The sequence below is a fragment of the Gossypium hirsutum genome, chromosome A11 (genome assembly GCF_007990345.1).
Source record: "Gossypium hirsutum isolate 1008001.06 chromosome A11, Gossypium_hirsutum_v2.1, whole genome shotgun sequence".
Classification (NCBI taxonomy): domain Eukaryota; kingdom Viridiplantae; phylum Streptophyta; class Magnoliopsida; order Malvales; family Malvaceae; genus Gossypium; species Gossypium hirsutum.
Window position 1 is genome coordinate 25,878,103 of NC_053434.1, and position 25,008 is coordinate 25,903,110.

The window sequence follows — 25,008 nt, forward strand, 5'->3', positions numbered from 1 at the left end:
TACGTTGAAGGAAGGCAGTGAAATATTTCAAGCCAAAAATGTTACATGGTTTAAAGAGTTGCATTAAAACTAATTGGGAAAGTGTGGTACCACTTTTTAAGGAGCCGTCTTATGTCATTTAGGCATGACATGAATGTTTCAGATCTTTATTTGTGGTATACCATTCTCTTTTATCTTGTTTAATCAATCTATTTTAGTATAAATTAATGTTGAGACCTTTCAAATTGGAATTATAATTTTGTAACTATTATGTTGCTATTATTATCTCCAAATTTAACTTTATGAGATATTCCTTTAAACCTAATACACATTGTTATTGTTCATACTTCGGTGATTTTTTAAAGATTTTTTACTTGTTTAGCCTATGTCTGTAATTGCTTTTATAGAGCTTGTCTATTAGATTTGGTGTTATCCATTAATAATGATTTAAGTTTTAATTTTTAGGTATGTCTTATAACTTGGAACAAGGTCATTATTCCTTTTCGTGTACTAGTTCTTCATCACCGATGACTGTCATTGAAGGAAATGAAATTTCCTATGCTTGGGATACTACTCATGAAAGACCAACCCCTAAAGAGGTTGAGAGTTTGGATGATATTGAAGTTGCGACTTACACGAGGAGAAATAGAAAGAAGACATCATTGGTTTGGCAAGAACTGACCATAGTTAAGCTTGTTGATGGGACCGAAAGAGTGTAGTGTAATCACTGTAAGATTAAAATTTCCAAGAACAAGGATGGTACAACTACACAATGCAAAATACATTTAGATGGTTGTGTGAAACAACGGTTATCTTTAAAGGGACAATACAATCTTTTTCTACCACTGTTAACACCTAGATCTAACAGTGCGAGTGGTATCCAGACTTGGAAATATGACCAAGCAAAGATCAGTGAAGTTGCTTCTCACATTATAATGGTTCTTGAGTTGCATTTTGCATTTACTGAGTATGAGTTATTCACTTTGTTGATGAAAACTGCAAGTCCTCAGTAAGTAAGAATTTCTCATGCTACAGCCAAATCTGATTGTTGGACATGTTATGAGGTTGAGAAGAAGAGGTTAAATGGGTTGTTGAAGATAGTGGATAGAATTAGCATTACAACTGATCTGTGGAAGTTGGGTCAAAAAATTCAATACATGGTCTTGACAGCTCATTTTTTAGACTCAGATTGGAATTTGTAAAAAAGACTTTTGAGCTTTGTTGACGTGCCTCCTCTACATGTGGAGTTGTTGTATATGACGCATTGTAGAAATGCTTACAAGACTGGGGTATTGAACGGAAAGTGTGCTCAATTTCCGTGGACAATGCTTTTTACAATGATGCAGCTGTAAGGATGTTGAAAGATTGCCTTTCATTTCATAAAAGGCTTCCTTTGAATGGGAAATTATTTCGTGTCTATTTTTGTGCATACGTGTTGAATCTATTGGTGCATGATGGCCTTTCTGAAATTGAAGATGTAATTGATAATGTTAGGGAAAGTGTGAAGCACATCATAGCATCCACTATGCGTTTGACTATGTTTAGTGATATTGTTAAACAACTTTAGTTTCCAAATATAAGCTTGATTTTAGATTGTTGTACACAATGGAATGCATCATATGTTATGTTATCATGTGTATTGGAGTTTAAGGGCGTATTTCTGCGGTATGCTCAATAAGATGCAAGCTATAAGCATTTGGCAAGTGATGAAGATTGGGTAAGGGTTGAGGATGTTTGTTCTTTCTTGGCACTTTTTAATGAAGTTACCAACATTATCTCAGATAAACAATTTAAATATATCTAGCTTTATTTCTTTATTTCTTAATTTTCATTTATGTTATTTAATTTAATACATGGTATTTCCTTTATAAATATTAGGTTATGAATATCCAACTTCAAATTTGTTTCTTCTTGAACTTTGGAGTATTAAAGAGTTATTGATGGAGAAATCTTTGAGTGAGAAATTTTGGATGAGACAAATGGCTGAAAAAATGCAAAGAAAATTTGATAAATATAGGGGTGAATGCAATTGCCTAATTTCTATTGCTGCTATACTAGATCTTAGGAATAAGACGAAATTGATTGACTTTAGTTTTCGGGTTATTTATTTTGAAGAGGAAGCTCTTAGACATGATAGCCTATATGAGTTTTTTAAGGAATATGTGGGCGAATATGTAGCAGCTAATGTTCGTACATCAATGGAAAATGATGAGCAAGAAAGTAGTGTCAACAATATTTCTACCACTAGTAGAATAAGCAAGGGAAAAGTTATGACTAGGAGGTCCAAGTTTGAAAGATACATTAGGTGTGTTAACACAGTGGACAATATTAAGTCCAAACTAGATATATACTTGGCAGAAGGAGTGTTCATTTGTAAGGAAAACTATGGTGATTTTGATGCCTTAGAGTGGTGGAAGGTTAATAACCTCAAGTTTTGAATTTTATCAAAAATGAATTGTGAAATCTTGTCTATTTCTACTACCAAGGTGGCTTCAGAATCTGCTTTTAGTGCTAGTGGTGGAGTGGTTGATGCATACCGTTCATCTTTAGGATCTGATGGTGCAGATGTTACTTTGTGATTCTGATTGGTATTGAAACTTTTATGAGTTGAAAAAGAAAGCCAAAATGAGTAATTTTCAAGTATTTGTTCTATTTATTTAATATCTTAAATATTATTTAATTTGGTTATCTAATTTTAATTTTTTATGTAAAGCAAAGTAGAAATTAAAGAGATTTCTTTACTTTGAAGTTAGAATTTTGAAGAATTGCAAAAGTATTTAATCTAGTAATTTTTGGGGTTTTATGTTGTTTCCTTGTTGAATTTGATGGGTGAATGTAGTAAACCATTCTTAGTGAAATCAGCACAGTGGTTTCAGGACCACAAATCTGAGGTCAAAATATTTATTTTATTATTATTTTAATGTTTACACCATATTAGTAGTGTCATATAAAAATTTCGCTGTAACACCCTTCACTCGTATTCAACGTCGAAAAAGGGTTACGGAGCATTACCGAACATATTATTCAACTGCACATACATTTTCTCATACATTTTCAATTTCATGCAATTACCAATCAACAACATTCATATCGTCCCTAATACGAGCCTAAGAGGCCCAAAACATGCATTCGAAGTGGTTCGGGACTAATCTGATAACTTTGAAAACTTTTAGAACACTTAGAAAATTTTTCCAAAAACAGGGCACACACACTCGTGTGGCCCAATCGTGTGTCTCACATGGTCAAAGACACGCCCGTGTCACAGGTCATGTGGACATTCGAAATGGAATCACATGGCCGTGTCCCAGCTCGTGTAACTCTCTGACTTGCGTCATATGGCCAACACACATGCCCGTGTGGCTAGCCCATGTGCCCCCACACATGCCCGTGTGTCAGGCCGTGTGCTAGGTCATGCCAAACCTATAGGGAATACTAACTTATGCAACATGGCCAAGTCACACGCCCGTGTGTGAGGCCGTGTGAAGCACACTAACTTGGTTTTTATTTCAACACTAGGGGACACATGGTCGTGTAACCTTACCATGTATCACACAAGGCTGAGACACATGCCTGTATCTCTACCCATGTGGACAAAAAGAGGCTATTTACCAAGCCATATTGCCACCCAAACCTGCACACACCTACATCAATCAAAATGGCACCAAAATATAACATATATATAGGCATTCATACCGACTAAATCAAGCCTAATTCATGCCAACACAATACCATTATTCACATATAAAAATAAACTAATTAAACATTTCCAAACATGCATCATTATGCTCAAATTCACAAGCATACATCTTCTCTATTATCAACCATTTGACATCCACAATTCTTGCTATCAATAAGCATCACAAAACCCACCTCAATCACATAACATATGCCATATACACACATATATATTCACAACCAAACTAACCAGATTAGGCCAATTCAGATGGCTATATACAAAACTAGAAGCATTTAACATTTACAAGCCATTTTAAATAACCAAAATCATTATCAACTCATATACCAAAATGACCAAAGTTCCTATACATGTCATATATTCCAAAAACATAGATTCAAAAGTACAAAAACGATAGCTTGATAATATGATGAAGTCTCCGACGGTCCCTGAATCTGAGCTAGCTTTGAAATCACTATAAAACACGACAAAATAAACAGAGTAAGCTTTATAGCTTAGTAATCCCATATGATTAATAAGTATAATTGCCAACTCATTCATAATTTAAAGAACATAAGTAATACATTCAATTCAATAATTTGCACATTGCCATAATTATTGGTATCATGTATAAATTCATCAATTTTCACTTATTTTTCATATAAACTTATCAATTATCACTTACTTGCCAAACTTATCATGAGTACCTGAACTGATCCATATCATTCTTTACATCCTTGTACCATCGTCTTTTCCCGTTGAACCATTCGGAATTGTAATATCCCTAATTAGGGCCTAATCGGAATAGTAGTTTTGTGACCACAAATCTGAGATAGAAATAATTATTTTATGATTATTTTGAGGTCTATGATATGATTTCATGATTGTGTGAAAATTTCGTGAAGAAATTCTATGCATAAAATGCTTAATTTGAAGTTAGGGACTAAATTGAATAAGTTGCAAAACTTGCATTCTAAAAGTTTCTAGAATGAAATTGCTTTGAAATATTAATTAGGTCTTAAATAGAAATTTGACCAATTTCTAAGTTTATGGACAAAAATTGGACATGGATGGAATTTTTGGAAAGTTTAGTAAAAAGGGCATTTTGGTCATTTAGGGGTAAAATGAATTAAAATACAAAATTAAAAGCCAATTTTGTTCATCTTCTTCACCATGGACGTGTATACCAATGGAGACTCCATGGCTAGGGTTTCCAAGCTTCCAAGCTCGATTATAAGTCCGTTCTAGCCTCGTTTTTAATGATTTTTACGTTTTTGGAGTCCCGATAACTTGATTTAGCTTATGTTAGCAATAATTCAACCTAGGGTTCATAATTGGAAAAATACCCATAGGTGAAATTTGTGTATTTTGGTGTTTTATGATAAAATATGAGGTTTTAAATTATGTTAGACAACTTGTGCTACTCGGTTTTAAGTGAAAACGAGTAAAAAGGCTTAATCGATAAAAATACCTAATAGTCATAAGTACATGTTAGAGTGAGAATTTGATGTTGCCATAGAAGTGAAAAATTATCAGAATGTCATAAAACATAAGAAAATAGGATGAAGTTTAATTTTTGAACCTTGGGGCAAAAGTACAAATATGCAAAAGTTTAGGGGTCAAAATGAAAATTTGTAAAAATATGATTTTTGGATCCGTATGAATAGTGTGACTAATTATTAGGCTAAATGTGATATTATAGATGAAGAAAATCAAGATTCAGGCTTAAATCGGGAAAATACAAGGTTATGGACTAAAATGGTAAATTGCCATTTCTGGATTGAGGTAAGTTCGTATGATAATAATAATGCAATGTTATGTTTGAATTATATTTCTTACTATTATTGCATATATTGTATGATTTAATATATTGGAAAAGTTGATGGAATGGTGTTTATGATGTGGAAATATGACATGAAAGAATGTTACATGAAATGCAAGAAAATGATGATACATGACAAGTGATATATGAAATATGTGATATATGTTATGTAAATTCATAAAAGCTGATTTTATATTTGAGTTGTCTTATTATACTATGAATGGACAATTGGTACTATGGATAGTGAGATCGACACTTCGAGTAAGTTCGTACATAAATAATCTATCGATTCTTTTTATGTTATTATATTTTGATATCATATGAAATGTGGCTGCCTATCAAATGGTTATTTGATGTAAGTTATGAATTTAAATTGATTACCGACAATTTAGTAAAATGTTGAAAAGTGAGGAATTTCCCGGTTGAACCTTTGGAATAGAAATGATACAAATGAACTATTGTGAGGTCACGTGTGTAGTACTAAGTATAGGCTACTATGTGTACTGGATAATTGGTCGCATGTGTAGTACTAAGTGCAGGCTACTATGCGTACCCAAAAACTGTGATCACGTGTGCAGTACTAAGTGCAGGCTACTACGTGTACCAGATTATTGGTCGCATGTGTAGTACTAAGTGCAGGCTACTATGTGTACCAGATAGCTTCGGCTACAAGTGTGGAAATGGGAAAATGTGCAGGCAATTGTGTATCTGTTATTATTCCGATGAGTTCAACGGGAAATCGATTAAATGAAAATACATGTGAAAGTGATTATGTGATGAACAAGTGCAATTATATGTTTATTTGAATTTATGAGTAATATGCTCGATATTTGAGCGAACCTTAGTAAAATGGAATGGATTAAGTGAATTGTGTAAAAGTGAACTTTAGTAGTAAAACAGTGTTGAACAGCAGCAGTGCATGACTTTGAAAATTTACCAAAAATTGTGTAAGTTGAATTAAATTTCAAAAAAAATTATGGAATTAAATATTAATGAGTCTATTTTCATATAAAAGAAACAGGGGGAGCAAAAGAGTTATATATTATGTGGTATTTTAATTTTTGTGAGACAGTGTCAGAATAAATTCGAGATCCCCTATTCTGAATTTAGAAATTCACCATAAATTGTAAAAAATTATTAATAGTCATATCTTACATGCATGGATTCCTTATTGAGTCTATTTTTATGGGAAACAAACGGTATGGTCGTTGAAATTCTGTACAGGGATAAATTTGGTTCGTAGTGCACAGGGATCAGAGCAGTCGTACCCTGAAACAGGGGAAACTTTAATGAATAAACTGTACTAATTGGCTAAATCAAAAATTTTGGAAATTTTATGGGAGAAAGATATATGAATCTAGTTGCAAGGAAAATTAACAAAACTAAATTTGAAGTTTTTTAGCTTCAGATATGAATGATTTAGTAACTGTAGCTCGATAACACAGCTTAACCTGAACATGTGTAATTGTACAATTATAGTGTTTTATCTTGAAAAGCGTGGTAGTAATTGCTTATTATTTTCATATGAACTTACTAAGCGTAAAGTTTACCCATCCTCTCCATTTCTTTAGTATTGGCAGGTCAGCTCGGGGTTGGAGATCGTCGGAGGCAAAATCACACTATCAAACTATCATTTTGGGAGAATTAATTCAAATATTAGAAATATCAAGTGAGTGGCATGTATAGGAAGTTGGTTTGTGATATGTATTTTTATTATGATTTTGACTATACGTATCAGTCTGCGTTGAGTTATTGTATATGATCATGAGATGTAGGCCTTATCCATTATGGTTTATAAGTTTAATTAATCGTGCCATGTCCTATGTTTTGCTGTGATGATATAGTTAGCTTTGTTTGTTATGCATGTGTTCGAAAAGTTTTGAATTAAATGAAATTTTATGGCCTGGTTTTTGTCTACGTGTATTGTTAAGTCTGGTAATGCCTCGTACTCTGTTCCAGCCTTGGATACGGGTAAGGGGTGTTACAGGAATAATATCAGATACTCGGGAATCTCGTACCTAAGTGTCTCAAACGTAGCCAATGTTATCTCAATCTCAAATCACATATATGCACACTCTCGAGCTATCAACGGGCCTGCTCACACAAGCTGTCAGTCAAGACTAGCTACAAGGTGCTGCTCACACAAGTTGTGAAGTAACCACAACACCCGGATAGGACGTATAGGACCAGCACCCGGATCACATAATCACAAAAACCCCTAATGACATGTCACTAGTATCCTATCTATTCCTAAGGTTCAACCAGGATTCTCACTGTGTCAATGCTTTGTTGATAGATTCCGCAATGTCGTAATATCACAATTCTAATGTTTAAGCATATAAACATATATAACATTAAGCTTCTTAGTCATACAAACTTACCTCGATCGTAAAAACGACTAATTGAGTCGATTAATCTAAAATCTTGTTCTTTCCTCGATCAAGGTCCAAACTTTGCTTTTCTTGATCTATATAATATCAAATTAAATTATTTAATAATCTTTCTATTCAATTTAATCCAAAACACTCATTAAAGCACATTTAAACTTTTGCCCCATGTATTTCACAACTATTACAATTTAGTCTTTATTTCATAAAATCACAAATTCATGCAATTCCACCCAAACCCAAGCTAGCCAAATTTCAATTAGGTCCCTAGCAGCCCATATTTTTCATTTATTTCACATTTTAACCACAAAGTTTTCATATTTCTAAATTTAATAACTAATTTGTATTTTCACTAAAAATCACTTAGCAAAACTTGTATAACTATCATGAAACATTCATAATCTGTAACACCCCTTACCCGTGTTTGGGACCGGAACAGGGTACGAGGCATTACCGGACTTAATCACTAATCATCGTATAAAAACCGATTCATAATTAATAACATAATCAATACTATTTACATTAAATGACTTTATATAATAGAGACCTTCAAATAACATAGGTCAGTATTTTAAGCCAATTCCTAGCAACTTAATAACAATTAAACGAGTCTCCATACATGCTAAAGACTTAAAATACTTTAAAACCTTTATATATCGATCAATAGTTTGATAGTGTGATTTAACCTCCGGCGACCTCCAACTCGAGTACACATATGCGACAGTATAGGAAAAAGGAAAGGAAGGGAGTAAGCATTATAGCTTAGTAAGTAAGTATGTAAATATTAATAAACAATACATTATCATACTTTAAACAAAGTCACAATATGTTCCCGGAATATTACCATCACAAACACACATACTTTCACTATTACAATCATAAACAGGCTCAAAATAAGCTGTCTAGCAGAGTACCAGCAACTAAATTATTTATTTCTGGAGTTACAGAACTCCAAATTATAAACTGTTAATTTTCCTTGAAACTAGATTCACATATATTCTTACCATAAAAATTTTACAATTTTTGGACTAGCCAATTAGTACAGTTTATTCATTGAAGTTACCCCTGTTTCACTGCACAACTATTCTGACCACTCTTCACTACGAATCAATTTACTCCTTGTACAGACTTCAAAGAATGTTCTCGTTTATTTCATTTGAAACTAGACTCATTAATGATTTAAAGCATATAATGTAATATCCTGATTTTCGGGTTTTTCGCGATTCTCGATATTTTAGTAAAGTTTTTTAAAAATTTGGTATGTGGTTGTGAAATTCATAATTTGGTTAGGTAAATGGGCTTATGGAAGGCCCATGTGTTGGCAAAAACCCAGTATAATTTTTGAATTTAGGACTTAAGAGTTAGGGGTACTGGCTAGATGACCTTATGTAAAGTTGTGGATAAAATGTATCACAAAAAGAGCTTTGGTAAAGTGGCAAGGGTGACGCCACTAAGCTCCTAAAAAGGTGGTGTGTGAAGCATAGAGGAACACCTGGGTCGATTCCCTGTGGTGGCAAAAAAGGTTATTTATTTTTATGTGCAGGAAGGGTAGGCGTTGGAACCAAGGTGGATTCTGTTGGAGGAGTTTGAATTAATCACGTGCATGGATTAATGAGTGATAAGGGGAGAGATTTTAGGAATGATGGAGAGATAAAGGGGAGCGTATCTAGGAGAGATTTTAGGAGATTTGAAATGGGAGAAGTGATGGTCGGTCAAGGGGAAGGTTTAGTGCAAATTCGGCTATTGGGGTTTTAGGGTGGCATTTTTCTCTTTCTTTTCATTTGTGCCGGTTGTTCTTAAGCAAATCCCTCTCATTTCTCTTCCATTATTTCTTCCACAAACTCTTTTCCTCTCATTCTTTCTCTCTTTCATTCATAGTAAAAGCCGAACCTATCATTCTTTTCATTGCTAACCGAATAGCAACAAGCCAAATCCCGAAGGAGTCAAGGTATACACTTGTTCTTTTTCTTTTTAGCCGATTCTTGTTATTTCAAAAGTCTTTCAACTCTTTTGTCAACACCCTTTTTGGTCCATAACCACTTTTTTAGTGACCCAAAAGCCGAAAGCACAGCACCCTTGGGTGACTTGGTGGCCGATTTTAGGATCCTTGTGGTTCGATTTCTGCTTGTGTTTTGGACCTGGGACTGAGTTGAATCAGAGTTAACACGAGTTTGGAATCATTTTGGTAGGTGAACCTTGGTAAGTGCTCGTGGCCTTAATCAATTAGGTATTATGGAGGTTAAGAAAAGCCGAAACCCCTATAGGTTAGGGAGATGGCCGAATGTGGGTATAGGCTCTATTGGGTTTTTCTTTTAATTTTTTTATGGTTTGTTTAGTGGAGGAGCAGCAAGGCGTAGGGTCGACTTGGATTAGTTTGGATCATCGGAGTGACTAGATCTATTCATCAACTTCGGCAAAGGTATGGTTTCTAAGGCCATTGTGGAGGGTGGCCGAATGTGTAAGTATTGTTAATAGATGGTTCTCGTTTGGTTTAATTGTTGTGAGCTGATCTATAAGCGGTTGATTATAGGAGGAAATGTGTAGGAGATTTCATCAAGGAATATCACAAAACAGGTGTGTAACGAACCCTTTTTCATAGCTTAAAACGATAGATGCTGAAAAGCCGAGATGCCGAAATTCTGGCATTTCGAGGACGTGTGAGCAAGCGAACTCTTATTGGTTAGTTAGATTTGCTAGGTTGATGATCGGGAACGTTGGAAAAGGTAAGGGCATGTTTTTTGGCATTCATGGTAAGTTGGGCCTCGAGGGGTCAAAATCGGGCCTAATGGGCTTCCGGGCTCATTTGAGCAAATTAGGTAAAAAGTGAAAACCTATTAAAGTACACGAAAAGACTGGTAACACCATTATGGAAAATAGGCTAAATGGGCCTAGATGACTAAATCAGCTATGTAGGGCCTATTAGGGGTTTTTTTGGCCCAATAACTCGGTATCGCGAAAAATGGGCCAAAATTGCTGTTTAAAACATATGTGTAATAGGCCCATTTCGCCCGGGCCCATTATAAACCAAAAATAATAAATATAAAAAAAAAGAAAATAAATGGCCCAAAATTAGTCAAAATCCAAGTTCTTTTACAAATAATAAAATAACCCAATTAACCCAAATAAATCCCCAAACCCAATAAAAATATAACACCCAATTAGCCCAAATAACCCATTACCCTAAGCCCAAAACACTAATGATTTTTTCAGCAAACCCTCAACACTAGAAACTTCAGCTGCCAGCCTCTATGCTCCACAACAACTTCTCCACGCCATGCACACCTGCAACGGATTAACAACCACAGCGATTAACAGCAAAGAAATAACAGAAAAGAGGGATGATGAGAGTTTCAATTTTTTTTCTTTTTTTTTTGATTTTTTGGGGGTTTTCAGTTATAAAAGGCCATTTGTAAACAATGTAAGGGGATTGATTTTTTTCTTGGATACAAATACAAAATACACATCAATAAGAAAAGAAAGGTGATTTGAGATTCAAATCTTTTCTTCTTTTTTTTTAGATCTGATATCTTATCTAGATTTTTTTTAGTTTTCTTTCTTCTCTTTGGCATCAAAAAGATAAAAAGAGGGTGTTGCTTACCTCCGACTTTTCATTGCGACCCATCTGCGCGTGGTCGATCACCAAGTCCGATGGTGGTGCGGCGGCATCCAGTCCTTGCCCTTAGATTGAGGCCGTAACTCTAGCAAAAAGGGATAAAATGAAAGGGGTTATTAGTTGCTGGTATAAAAGGGCAGATTCCCATTCATTTTTCTTTGATTTTGATAATAAAACAAAACTGCACTATCTAAGGAAGGGGGATTTGCGTTTTTGTGCTTCAAATGGGAGATTTCAGCAGATAGTCCTCCCATTTTGCGCATTCTTTTTAATTAATCCTTATTTGCATTTTATTTGTTTTAAATTTCCCCTAGAATTTGCGTGACACTTCAATTTAGCCCGCACCTAAACTCTGTGCTGTGAGATCTGGAATATTTTCAGTTCTGATCCCTGTACGTTCGAGCGCAGCGTGCTTTAGTCTTTTACGATTTCAATGGTTTAATTCATTAATTACCCCTTTTAATTTAATTTAATTTTAACTGAGTTTTTTTTATTTTGTATAATTCATAATTATTTTTTTAAAAAGATCCACTTAACCTTCATTTTGATTTCTTGTTTATTTATTTTTATAGTTTGAGCTACTTTGATAAATTTATTTTGTTTTTTTTTAAATCATTATTGTAAAGTTTTTTATATCAAATTATTTTAACATTTGTACAATATTTCTTTATGTATTTTTGTACATGTATTATTTTTATTGAGATTTTAATTTATAATGCTTATTATTTAAAATTCATTTTTTTATCTATGTTAATATTTTTTTTACTTTTTCTGTGTTTTATTTGTAATTAGGCCGTAGTTATCATGTGAATTATCAATTTTTGAATGAATTTGTTTATTAAATATTTTATATATAATTTGATTTGATCTTTTAATTTTATAATAACTATTTCAATAAACATATATCCCAAGTTTTTTGTAAATTTGTTAACTTATATATATATATTATGTGGTCATTAATTCATCATTATGTTGAAAATGTCTTATACTATATTGATTTCTAATTCCATTTTATTTTATACATATTTTTGTGCATCATTTTATATTGTGCCATGTTAATTATTGTGTATATTATTTTGTATTAATTATTCACTATCCATGCTTAAAGAATTTTTGGTCATATTGTGCTTGGAATAATTGTACATAATTGTTAAATGTATTAAGCGAGGTTGAACTTTGTGTATATTATTTCATATTCATTACCCCTTTTTTTATATTATATTATTTCATATTCATTACCCCTTTTTTTTATATGTATATACATTTTGTTGCAATGCATTAAATATTTCATTTATTTTAAAACAAATAAACGTGTTTTTTAGCAAATTTCCAATTTTCTGTTATTCAAAGATTCTAAAATAAGGCAATATCTAATATTTGGGGAATTCGAAAAATCGTGCTCAATCGTACTAGGTATGACTTTTCCGGTGAACCAAATATTTGGATACCCTTTTATAATTTTAATGTATGAATTTTTCAAAAGTCGAAAATCAATCGCATCTTAAAGGTATAAGGGATCGTATCTAATCATACTGGGTATGAAATCGCATATCTTTGAAACAAGAGATTTTTGACCGATAATTTGAGCTATTCAAACATTTTTTTTTAAAAAAATCATACTTCAGAAAATCTTTTCTTTTAAAACTTTTGATATAAGGACAACATCAAATCAATTTGGTACCAATTCTTGGGCGTAATGAGGGTGCTAACCCTTCCTCATGCGTAACCGACTCTCGAACCCATTTTTTTATTTTACATGAACCAAATTTATTTTTCATTTAATAAAGCGTTTTAGTAGGTGATCCAATCACACCTAAATCAAGAGATTGGTGGCGACTCTACATTTTTGTTTTCAAAAGTTGATCCCCATTGCTTTCAAAATAAAAAGGGTTTCGACAATATGAATGGTTAGTAACTAATAATGAACATGGAAAACCCTAATATTTGGTAAAATTATGAAATTACCTTTATAATATGGAAATGACTGTTTTGCCCATAGGTAAAAATGACCATTATACCCCTAGGGTTTAATTATAAATTTGATACATGATTGATATGATATGCACATGATAGGTATGATATGCACATGATATGTATGAAATGCACATGATGAATTCATAAATGCATTGGGTTGGGTTTTTATATGGATGGAGAAAGTGCAAAAGGGCTATGCCCCAGTTTATTGAAAAGGGCTTATGCCCCAGTTTACCGAAAAGGGCTTATGCCCCAGTTTACCGAAAAGGGTTTGCCCGAGTTATTAAAAGAGGCTAGGCCTCCAGATATATGATAAAGCAGCTATGCTGCCAGTGGTGTGTTGGTTGGGTGGGTTGAGTTATTCCCCACATGGTGTGTTGGTTGGTACGGGTGGAGAGTAGCGGATGGTGGGTCGAGTAGTCTCCCCAATTGGGCTTGCATTCATTCTTTCATTGACATTACTTGTGATAATGAAATGGGCCTACGGGCCATACCGATTACAGTAAAGGCTTCGGCCCAGTGTTATGAAATATGAAATATGAAAAGGCTTCGGCCCAGTATATGTTGAGATTGGATTTGGGCTTAGGCCCAGCAGGTTGATATTGTTTTGGGCTCTGAAAGGGGCTTGTTGCACACTGAGTTTCCAAACTCACCCCCTTTCCTTAACCTTGCAGGTGGGCCTTGACTTGGGGACTTTGAGCCGGAGGGGATTGAGAGTGACCACGGTGATCGCCTTTGGGCTTTTGAATAAGTGTTTGGTTTTCATTAAGTTTGTTTTATTTATTATTTATTTTTGAGTTGTAATAAGGCCATTTTGACTTGACTTTCTTTCTTTTCTGGGATTATTTTATTTTTAATAACTTTAATCTGTTTGTTAATAAATGGGCTAGACTTAGGACGTGTTTTCAAAATGACAATTTTTTCAAAATAACACCACCCCACGATTATCCGATTTATCAAAGATTTCAACTTAAATAAATTACAACTCGATTTAACCAAGTGTGGCAATGGTTGTAGGCATGTTTAGGATTGGATCCATTAGAAGAGCTTGGTACTTAAGCAGCCTTCATGACTCACCTCCTCTGTTACGGATTCCTACCTGGTGCCCAGCTCCCATTCACTTTGTTAGCTTAACAGAAGTCGGTTTTTAAACACTAAAATGAAACATGGATTTTTAACTTCAATATGGCACAGCAGATTCGGCCATAACGTCTGGGCCAGGTTTGGGGTGTTACATATAAATTATATCCCTTAATTATTTTTGTACAATTTTTAATGCTTTTTCCAAGTCAGAACCGGGGATCACATAGTTATTCTGAACCAGTCTCTCAAAAACTTAAATATCTCATAATATAGAATTCCTTTGCTTGCTCTGTTTTTGTTATATGAAAATAGACTCATTAAGCTATAATTTGATATATCATTAAGTCTCTGATTCAATTTCTACTATTTTTGGTAAATTTTTAGATTAACATCACTACAACTATCCATAACAATTTTATTGTCAATTTTGATCTTTCACACTTCAATTGTATTCATCACTTTCCCATAACAATCTTTCCAATTTCCTATCACATATCGAGCATATTGCTCATAAGTTACACACGTATATACTTACACTTACCATCACAAAGTCATACACAATTTCATTTAATCAATTTCCCAGTTGAACGCTTTGGAATAATAACAGATACGCAATGGTATCACACACAGCCCACCTTTAAAATCGAAGCTCTCTTGTACACATAGTGGTCTTCACTTAGCACCACTCATGTGACCTAGCTCAATTGTACACATAATTTTGGCTCTCTTGTACACATGGTGAACACTTAGTACCACCCATGTGACCTAGCTAGTTTATCTCGTAGCTCTCTTGTCTACATGGTGTCCTTCACCTAGAACCACGCATGCGACCTAGCTACATATATCCCGCAGCTCTCTTGTCTACATGGTGTACACATAGTATCACCCATGCGACCTAGCTACATCATAATGTCTCGTAGCTCTCTTGTACACATGATGTGCACTCCGCACCATACATGTGACCTAGCTACATACAATCTGTATCATCCAATCTTTCTGAAGGTTCAACCGAGTTTTCTCTCTCTTTCTAATACTTGATTCCATACTTCCAATAGTCAATTATGATTCAAAAATAAGCTACAATACATAAAATATGCTGAAATACAAAAACATAATAAAGATAATGTATTATTTTCATACAAACTTACATACTTTCTCATTTCCATGTCGAATTAATATTGAACATTTAAATCATCATAATTATACTTACTTTCAAAACCTCGGCAATCATTGTAAATATATTAATTTTACATTGAAACATGCATAAATTAATGCTTATTATACATATGACCTTACCTCGATGCTAAAACGGTCATTTTACCAACTTTCATGATTTTGATTTTTCTCCCATTCTAGATTCAAATCTCATTTTTCGGGATCTAAAACATCATATTTTAATTATTTAGTTAATGTACTATTCAAGACAGTCCTTAACTCAAACTTTGGAAAAATTACAATTTTGACCCTAAACTTTTGCATATTTACACTTTTGCCCCTAGGCTCGTGAATTAAAATTCATCCCTTATTCTTATGTTTTATGACATGCTGATCATTTTTTTCCTTCTATAGCAACATCAAATTCTCACTCTAACACATAGTTATGAACAATAACAACTTTTACCGATTAAGCCGTTTTACTCATTTTTGCTTAAAACCGCTTAGCAAAAGTTGTTTAACATAATTTCAGCCTACATATTCTACCATAAAACATCAAAATAAACACATTTCACCTATGGGTATTTTTCCAAATATGAACCCTAGCTTAAATTATTGCTAGAATAAGCTTAATCAAGTTACCGGGATTCCAAAATCGTAAAGAACTTGAAAAACGGGGCTAGAAAGCTTGGAAAGCTCGAAAACCCTAGCCATGGTTTCCCCCATGCTAATTTCGGCCTCCATGAAAAAGATGAGTCAATTTTGGCTTTATTTTCCCTTTTTATTTCTTTTAATTACTAAATGACTAAAATGCCCTTAAGGCCTTTCTTTAAAATTTTGTCCTATTCATGCCCATTTTTGTCCAAACGAAACATAATGGTCTAATTACCATTTAAGGACCTCCTATTTAAACCCCCATTTCAATCAAGTACTTATGAATTAGAACACATATTTTGCAACTTTTGTAATTTAGTCCTAAAAGTCCAATTAAGCACTTTATCAGTAAAATTACTTAACGATATTTTTACACAATATTTTAATCAATAAATAAACCTTAAAACTTAATCGAAATAAATTTTTCGACTTCAAATTCGTGGTTCTAAAACCATCGTTCCGTTTAGGCCCTAAATCGGGCTGTTACAGCAACTTCTGCAAATAAGCCCTAATAGGCAAATTAAACATGCAATCTATAAAATTTGTTATCAATACTCTAACACATGCATCTAATCAGTCGGTAAATCGTAAAAAGTAATCAAAATAAACTTTTCTACCTCAGATTTGTGGTTTCACAACCACTATTCCATTTAGGCCCTATTTCGAGATGTTACATTTCTCCCCCCTTTAGGGGTTTTCGTCCCCGAAAATCTTACCGGTAAAAAGATTCAATATCTTTTCTCAAAATTTCATAAACATCTCCAAACAAATTTTCTTCAAAGAAGTACTTTCAAAATCACCCCACTATCAAATTGAAATCCAATATAACTAAGTTTCAACTCGGTATGACCTTTATGTTAAGGAGAGTGCTCGAAGCGTTCTGGGGCTTGTCTTCGTTGTGGGTCTAAGGAGCATAGGATTAAGGATTGTCCTAGGAGGGCCACTCAGGCTCAGGTGGCCGAACAAGGGGCTGTGCGACCGGCTCAACCTGTAAGGGATGGACCGCCGCTGCCAAGAGATCGTGGACAAGGTCGCGGTGGTAATGGCTGTGGACGTGGGGCACCTGGCAGGGGTATTGGTAACGCGAATGCTCGTCAGCCAGCTTTGGTGTATACTGCTCGTCGCCGCGAGGAGGGTGACGCACCTGATGTCATAACTGGTATGTTTTTTATATATGGTGCACCTTATACTGCTCTGATTGATGTGGGATCAACCCATTCATATGTGGCATATAACATTTCTAGGGTACTGGGTATGCACTTCGAGGAGACTGTATGTGGGGTGTCTGTGATAAGTCCTTTAGGTCATTCGGTTAAGGTAGAGAAACTCTTCAAAGAGGTGCAGCTAAGAGGATTGTGCAGCTAAGAGGATGGTGTTAAGGACTGTCAATGATGAAGAGGTAATAATTAGTGGAGAACGGAGGGATTACTTATCCAATGTAGTATCGGCGTTGAAGGCTGAGAAACTGATGCGCAAGGGGTGCAAGGCATATCTGGCGTTGGTAAGCCAAGCTGAAACTGAGGATCTAACTGTGGAGACCATCAGAACAGTTAGGGAATTTGGTGATGTTTTTTCGGAAGAGCTTCCTGGATTACCTCCGAATCGGGAAGTTGAGTTTGGAATCGATTTGTTGCCGGGAACAGCTCCAGTATCTATTGCACCTATTAGGATGGCACCGAAGGATTTAGTGGAACTGAAGGCTCAAATTCAAGAGTTGTTAGATCGAGGCTTCATTAGGCCTAGTGTGTCTGCTTGGGGAGCACCGGTCCTGTTTGTGAAGAAAAAGGACGGAACGATACGCATGTGCATCGATTATCGCCAGTTGAACAAACTGACGATTAAGAATAAGTATCCACTACCAAGGATTGACGATCTGTTGATTCAACTTAGGGGAGCTTCGGTATTCTCCAAAATTGATCTTCGTTCTGGATACCATCAGCTAAGGGTAAAAGAAGGGGATATTCATAAAACAACATTTCGAACTCGATATGGACATTATGAGTTTGTGGTCATGCCGTTTGGGCTGACGAACGCACCTGCAGCTTTTATGGATCTGATGAACCAAGTATTCCAACCTTACTTGGATCGGTTCGTAGTCGTCTTTATCGATGATATCCTGGTATACTCTGAAACGGAGGCGAAGCATGATGAGCATCTCCGTATTGTGCTGCAAGTGTTAAGGGAAAAGGAGCTCTACGCGAAATTCAGCAAGTGTGAATTCTGGTTGAAGGAGGTAACCTTCTTAGGGCATGTGGTCTCTGCCGAGGGGATTAAGGTGGATCCTCGTAAAATTGAAGCAATTCTGGAATGGAAGCCACCTAGGTCAGTATCAAAAATTTGGAGTTTTCTAGGGTTAGCAGGTTACTACAGAAGGTTTGTGGAGGGTTTCTCGGTAATGGCGGCACCCTTGACAAAACTCATACGGAAAGGAGTACCATTTGTCTGGACCGAGATGCAGCAAAAAGCTTTTGATCGGTTGAAAAAGGTATTGACCGAAGCACCAGTATTGATTCAATCGGTGTCTGGGAAGGACTTTACTGTATACAGCGATGCATCGCATGTGGGGTTAGGTTGCGTACTGATGCAAGAGGGCAAGGTGGTCGCTTATGCATCACGGCAGCTTAAGGCTCATGAGGTGAATTACCCTATGCATGATTTGGAGCTAGCAGCGGTGATTTTTGCGTTAAAAATTTGGAGACACTACTTATATGGGGAAAAGTGCATCATATACACAGATCATAAGAGCCTAAAGTATTTGTTGACTCAGAAGGAGTTGAACCTTAGGCAACGAAGATGGGTGGAGTTGCTTAAAGACTACGACTGTTCGATAGAGTACCACCCAGGAAAGGCTAATGTGGTGGTGGATGCGTTGAGTCGAAGGGTTGTTACTAATTTGAGAGCCTTGTTCGCACGATTAAGTCTGTACGACGATGGAAGCTTGTTGGCAGAACTGCAGGTAAGGCCTACTTGGACTGAATAGATTAAGGAAAAACAGTTGAAGGACGATTCATTAGCTCTTCGGTTCCAGCAAGTTAAGAGTGGTGAGAACGAGGATTTTGGGTTGAACACTGAAGGAGTTCTGTGCTTTCGTGGAAGGGTTTGTATTCCAAAGGACCCTGAATTGAGGCATTTAATTCTAAAAGAGGCTCATGGTGGACTCTGTGCCATGCATCCTAGAGGGAATAAGTTATATCGAGACTTGCGAGAGGTGTACTGGTGGCCCGGATTAAAACGAGAGGTGACTGAATTTGTTGGGAAATGTCTGACGTGCCAGCAGGTTAAGGCTGAGCACCAATTTCTTTCGGGATTATTGCAACCTGTGAAAATTCCGCTATGGAAGTGGGAAAGAGTAACAATGGACTTTGTGAGTGGGTTACCTTTGACACCCACCAAGAAAGATTCGGTATGGGTGGTTGTGGATAGGTTAACAAAATCTGCTCATTTCATACCTGTTCGTACCGACTACTCACTGCAAAAGTTGGCCAAGTTATATGTGGCGGAGGTAGTGCGACTGCATGGGGTGCCAGTGTCGATAATTTCTGATCGAGACCCTAGGTTTACATCTCGGTTTTGGCAGAAGTTGCAGGAAGCATTGGGTACACGATTGGATTTTAGCATTACTTTTCACCCACAGACAGATGGACAGTCATAAATGGTTATTCAGGTTCTGGAGGATATGTTGAGAGGTTGTATCATTGATTTTCGTGGAAGTTGGGAGGACTGCTTGCCATTGGTGGAGTTTGCCTACAATAACAGCTATCAAGCAAGTATTCAGATGGCACCATATGAAGCGCTTTATGGGCGAAGATGTCGTACGCCGACGTGTTGGACAGAGTTGGGTGAACGACGAGTACTTGGACCGGAATTGGTGGCAGACACTAAAAGCAAGGTTAAGCTGATAAGGGATTGGTTAAAGGAGGCATCCGATAGACAGAAGTCGTATGCGGATCTGAAGCGCAAAGAGATTGAGTTCGCTGTTGGGGATATGGTTTTCTTGAAGGTTTCCCTTTGGAAGAAAATTTTGAGATTTGGTAAGAAGGGTAAGTTGAGCCCACGGTTTATTGGGCCTTACCGAATTGTTAAGCGGGTTGGACCAGTGGCTTATCAGCTAGAGTTACCACCAGAACTGCATCGTATCCACGACGTTTTTCATGTATCCATGCTGAGGCGGTATCGATCTGACCCAACTCATATCATACCAGTTGCAGAAATCGAAGTACAGTCAGATTTAACCTTCGAAGAGGAACCTGTACAAATACTTGATCGTGACGTCAAGGTGTTGAGAAGGAAATCAGTTCCACTAGTGAAAGTACTTTGGAGGAACCATGGCAAGGAAGAAGCTACTTGGGAGACTGAGGAGGCTATGCGTCAACAGTACCCTCAACTGTTCGAATAAGGTAAAATTTCGAGGTCGAAATTTCTTTAAGGAGGGTAGAGTTGTAACATCCTGATTTTTGGATTTATTCGCGATTTTCAATATTTTGTAAAGATTTTAAAATTTTGTATTTGGATGTGAAATTAATATTTTTTAGTAGGTAAATGGGCTTATAGAAGGCCCATGTGTTGGCCAAAACCCGGTTGGATTTTTGAATTTTGAACTTAAAAAGGGTAGGGGGTTCTGGCTAAGTGGCCCTTAAGTGGAGTGATGGGTAAATTGCATCACAAATGAGCCTCTGGTAAAGTGGCAAGGGTGACGCCACTAGGCTCCTAGAAAAGTGGCGTGTGGAGCATTGGGGAAGGCATGGGATCGATTCCCTGTGTTGACAAATAGATGCATTTATTTTTAAGTGCAGGAGGGGTAGTGTTGGAGTCCAGGTGGATTCTGCTAAAGGAGAGTTTGGATCAGTCCAAAAGCTTGGATTAAGGAGTGATAAGGGGAGAGATTTAAGGGATTGGGTGAGAGACTGGGAGTTGGCCGAATTTAGGGAATTGAAGAGGGAAAATTCGGTAGAGGGTTTAGGTTAATATTTCGGCACCTAGGGCTTTGTGAGGTGCCGTTTTCTTCTGCTCAGGCACCACAAGGGTTTTGTTTTTCTCTCTTTTCCTCTCTAGCCGAAACTTTCACCTATCCTGTTCTTCTTTCTCTACTTTCTTCTCCAAAGCCGTCCATCAAACCTGCTATTCATCAGCACCTTTGCCGAAGTTGCAAAAGCCGAAATCCTGTGATCACTGCTTGTGCCGATTTCTTCAAAGCCAGGTCCTTCTATGTTCTTTTGTTTTTATTAATCTACGATTATCTTTTCTTAATCCTAGATACCTGACGGCAATTCTACTTCAAGGTCATAGCCTCATATCGTCATCTCTTTCACCACCCAAAAGCCGAAAGTACCATTGGTTTAGGGGCTTATAGCCGAAACTTCTTCAACCCTTGGATTCGGGTTTTACCATTGTTCTAAGGATAAATCTGCACCGGATTGCGTGGAAATCAAGTAGGAGTGAGGGATAAGTACTTATCATCTCAGATCTATTCTTATTTTACGATGTTAGGAAAAGCCGAAATCCCTAAAAATTAGGGAGGCTGTCGATTTCAGCATAAGGCTTTAAGGGTTTGTAACTGATGTTTTCTTTTGGTGATTAGAGTCTTCTTAAGCGTTGGATCAAAAGCGTGAATCATTGGAACAATCGAATTCGGAGCTCGCAATCGATTTTGGCAAAAAGGTAAGGGTTCAAAGGCTTTTTAGGAACATGGTTCGACTTTGGTTGAGCAAGTTTTGGGTTTAGTGATTACGTAAATGAGAACTGTACTAATCAATTGTAGGACATCGAAAGGGATCTCGGTAGCAGTTGTCGCGAATCAGGTGTGTACCGAACACCCTTTCTTAGTTCAATTCGGTAAAAGCCGAAATGCCGAAATTATGGCATTTCATGGGCTTGTGAGTATGCGAATGCTCTCGAGACATAGAGTAATTGTTAGACCTAGCATCGCAAGGTGGTAAGTAAGTTTGTGTGACGTCTTAACGTACTTCGGAAAAAGAGGGCCTCGATGGGCCAAAAATTGGGCCCAATGGGCTTACGGACCAATATGGGTAAGAGATGGGCAAATTAGCCTGTTAGTTAGATGGTGGAACCAAACTGCATAAAACTGTTGAAAATTACTGAAGTAGCTTGTGTAGTTGCTAAGTTACGAGAATTACCCCTAAAGAGTAAAATTATCGATATACCATTAGGGTTTAAATTGGCTAAACTGCATGATTGATTAATACTGTATTGTACATGATATGCTTTATTAATATTTGTTGCATGGGATTGGGGTACTGATGGAGGAAGTATTGAAAGTGGTTCATCCACGTACTGGAGGCTTTGCCTCAACTTACTGATATTTGAGCAGCATTGCTGCAACTGTGGAGTGTAGGGCTGGGTGGGTTGAGATATTCCCCACATGGAGTGTAGGGCTGGTACGGGGCAGTGTAGCGGTTGGTGGGTTGAGTAGTCTCCCCAGATGGGTTTGCATGCATTACTACTATTGTTACCTATGTTACTGAACTGGGCCTATGGGCCACACTGTTATGTAAAAAGGGGCTAAGGCCTTGCTATTGTATTCTGAAAAGGGCTTCGGTCCACTGTGTACTGTTATCTGAATGGGGCTTAGGCCCAATGGGATCGAGCTGATTTGGGCTTTGGATGGGTTTCTGTATACACTGAGTTTTCCCAAACTCACCCCCTTTTTTTCCATCCTTGCAGGTGAGCCCTAGTTGGTGGACTTGGAGCTGGGCGGGATTCGGAGTGGCCACACGTTTTCTGCAAATTCGTTTTCTTCTGGTGAATTAGGTTTTCCATATTTTCATTTATGGTTTTGGGTTTTTTTTGTAATAAGGCCGCTAATTATTTTTATGGTTTGGGTTGTTTCTTTATTATTTAATTCTATTATGTTAAAACTGAACTATGATAACTAACGAAATAGATTAGCTCTAGGACGCGTTTTCAAAAACATTAAGTTATTTCAAAATAACACGAATACGAGTAAGACTTCCGCTAAGCAAACGTTTTCAACCTTAACATTTTCTTAAGATGGACCTAACCAAACGGTTTTCTCAAAATTATACGAGATGTTAGAGTGTGGCAATGGCGGTGTGCATGTCTAGGATTGGATCCGAAGGGAGCTTGGTACTTAAGCAGTCCGACGGACTCACCTCCTCTTCTTCCTGGTTTCCTACCTGGTGCACAGCTTCCATTCACTTTAACCTACTTTTAAAAGTGTCTTTTACAACACCAACTAAGTTTTCCAACTAAGTAATACGGAATGTTTTCAACGCTTCGATGTGGCGCATCAGATCCGATCATAACGTCTAGGCCGGGTTTGGGGTGTTACACCTTCACTTAGCACCACTCATGTGACCTAGCTCGATTGTACACATAATTTTAACTCTCTTGTACACATGGTGAACACTGAGTACCACCCATGTGACCTAGCCAGTTTATCTCGTAGCTCTCTTGTCTATATGGTGTCCTTCACCTAGAACCACGCATGCGACCTAGCTACATATATCCCGTAGCTCTCTTGTCTACATGGTGTACACATAGGATCACCCATGCGACCTAGTTACATCTTAATGTCTCGTAGCTCTCTTGTACACATGATGTGCACTCAGCACCATACATGTAACATAGCTACATACCATCTGTATCATCCAATCTTTCCGAAGGTTTAACCGAGATTTCTCTCTCTTTCTAATACTTGATTCCGTACTTCCAATAGTCAATTATGATTCAAAAATCAGCTACAATACATAAAATATGCTGAAATACAAAAACATAATAAAGATAATGTATTATTTACATACAAACTTACATACTTTCTTATTTCCATGTCGAATTAATATTGAACATTTAAATCATCATAATTATACTTACTTTCAAAACCTCGACAATCATAGTAAATATATCAATTTTACATTGAAACATGCATAAATTAATGCTTATTATACATATGAACTTACCTCAATACTAAAACAGTCATTTTACCAACTTTCCTGATTCTTGATTTTTCTCCCATTCTAGATTCAAATCTCATTTTCCGGGATCTAAAACATCATATTTTACTTATTTAATTAATGTACTATTCAAGAAAGTTCTTAACTCAAACTTTGGAAAATTACAATTTTGCCCCTAAACTTTTGCATATTTATACTTTTGCCCCTAGGCTCGTGAATTAAAATTCATCCCTTATTCTTATGTTTTATGACATGCTGATCATTTTTTCCTTCTATGGCAACATCAAATTCTCACTCTAACACATAGTTATGAACAATAACAACTTTTACCGATTAAGCCGTTTTACTCATTTTTGCTTAAAACCGCTTAGCAAAAGTTGTTTAACATAATTTCAGCCTTCATATTCTACCATAAAACATCAAAATAAACACATTTCACCTATGGGTATTTTTCCAAATATGAACCCTAGCTTAAATTATTGCTAGAATAAGCTTAATCAAGTTACCGGGATTCCAAAATCGTAAAGAACTTGAAAAACGGGGCTAGAAAGCTTGGAAAGCTCGAAAACCCTAGCCATGGCTTCCCCCATGCTAATTTCGGCCTCCATGAAAAAGATGAGTCAATTTTGGCTTTATTTTCCCTTTTTATTTCTTTTAATTACCAAATGACTAAAATGCCCTTAAGGCCTTTCTTTAAAATTTTGTCCTATTCATGCCCATTTTTGTCCAAACGAAAC

General features: G+C 36.3%; 2 long non-coding RNA genes across 2 annotated transcripts; one reads left to right on the forward strand and one right to left on the reverse strand.

Annotated features, from left to right (window-relative positions):
• Positions 1–10,911: 10,911 nt before the first annotated feature.
• On the reverse strand, positions 10,912–11,623 carry LOC107896851 (uncharacterized). The gene is made up of 2 exons (XR_001683906.2): positions 11,460–11,623; positions 10,912–11,143 (listed from the first exon to the last, which is right to left on the reverse strand). It is a non-coding gene; the product is annotated as an uncharacterized lncRNA (long non-coding RNA).
• On the forward strand, positions 11,464–14,271 carry LOC121209821 (uncharacterized). The gene is made up of 2 exons (XR_005904952.1): positions 11,464–11,600; positions 14,123–14,271. It is a non-coding gene; the product is annotated as an uncharacterized lncRNA (long non-coding RNA).
• The last annotated feature ends 10,737 nt before the right edge of the window (positions 14,272–25,008 follow it).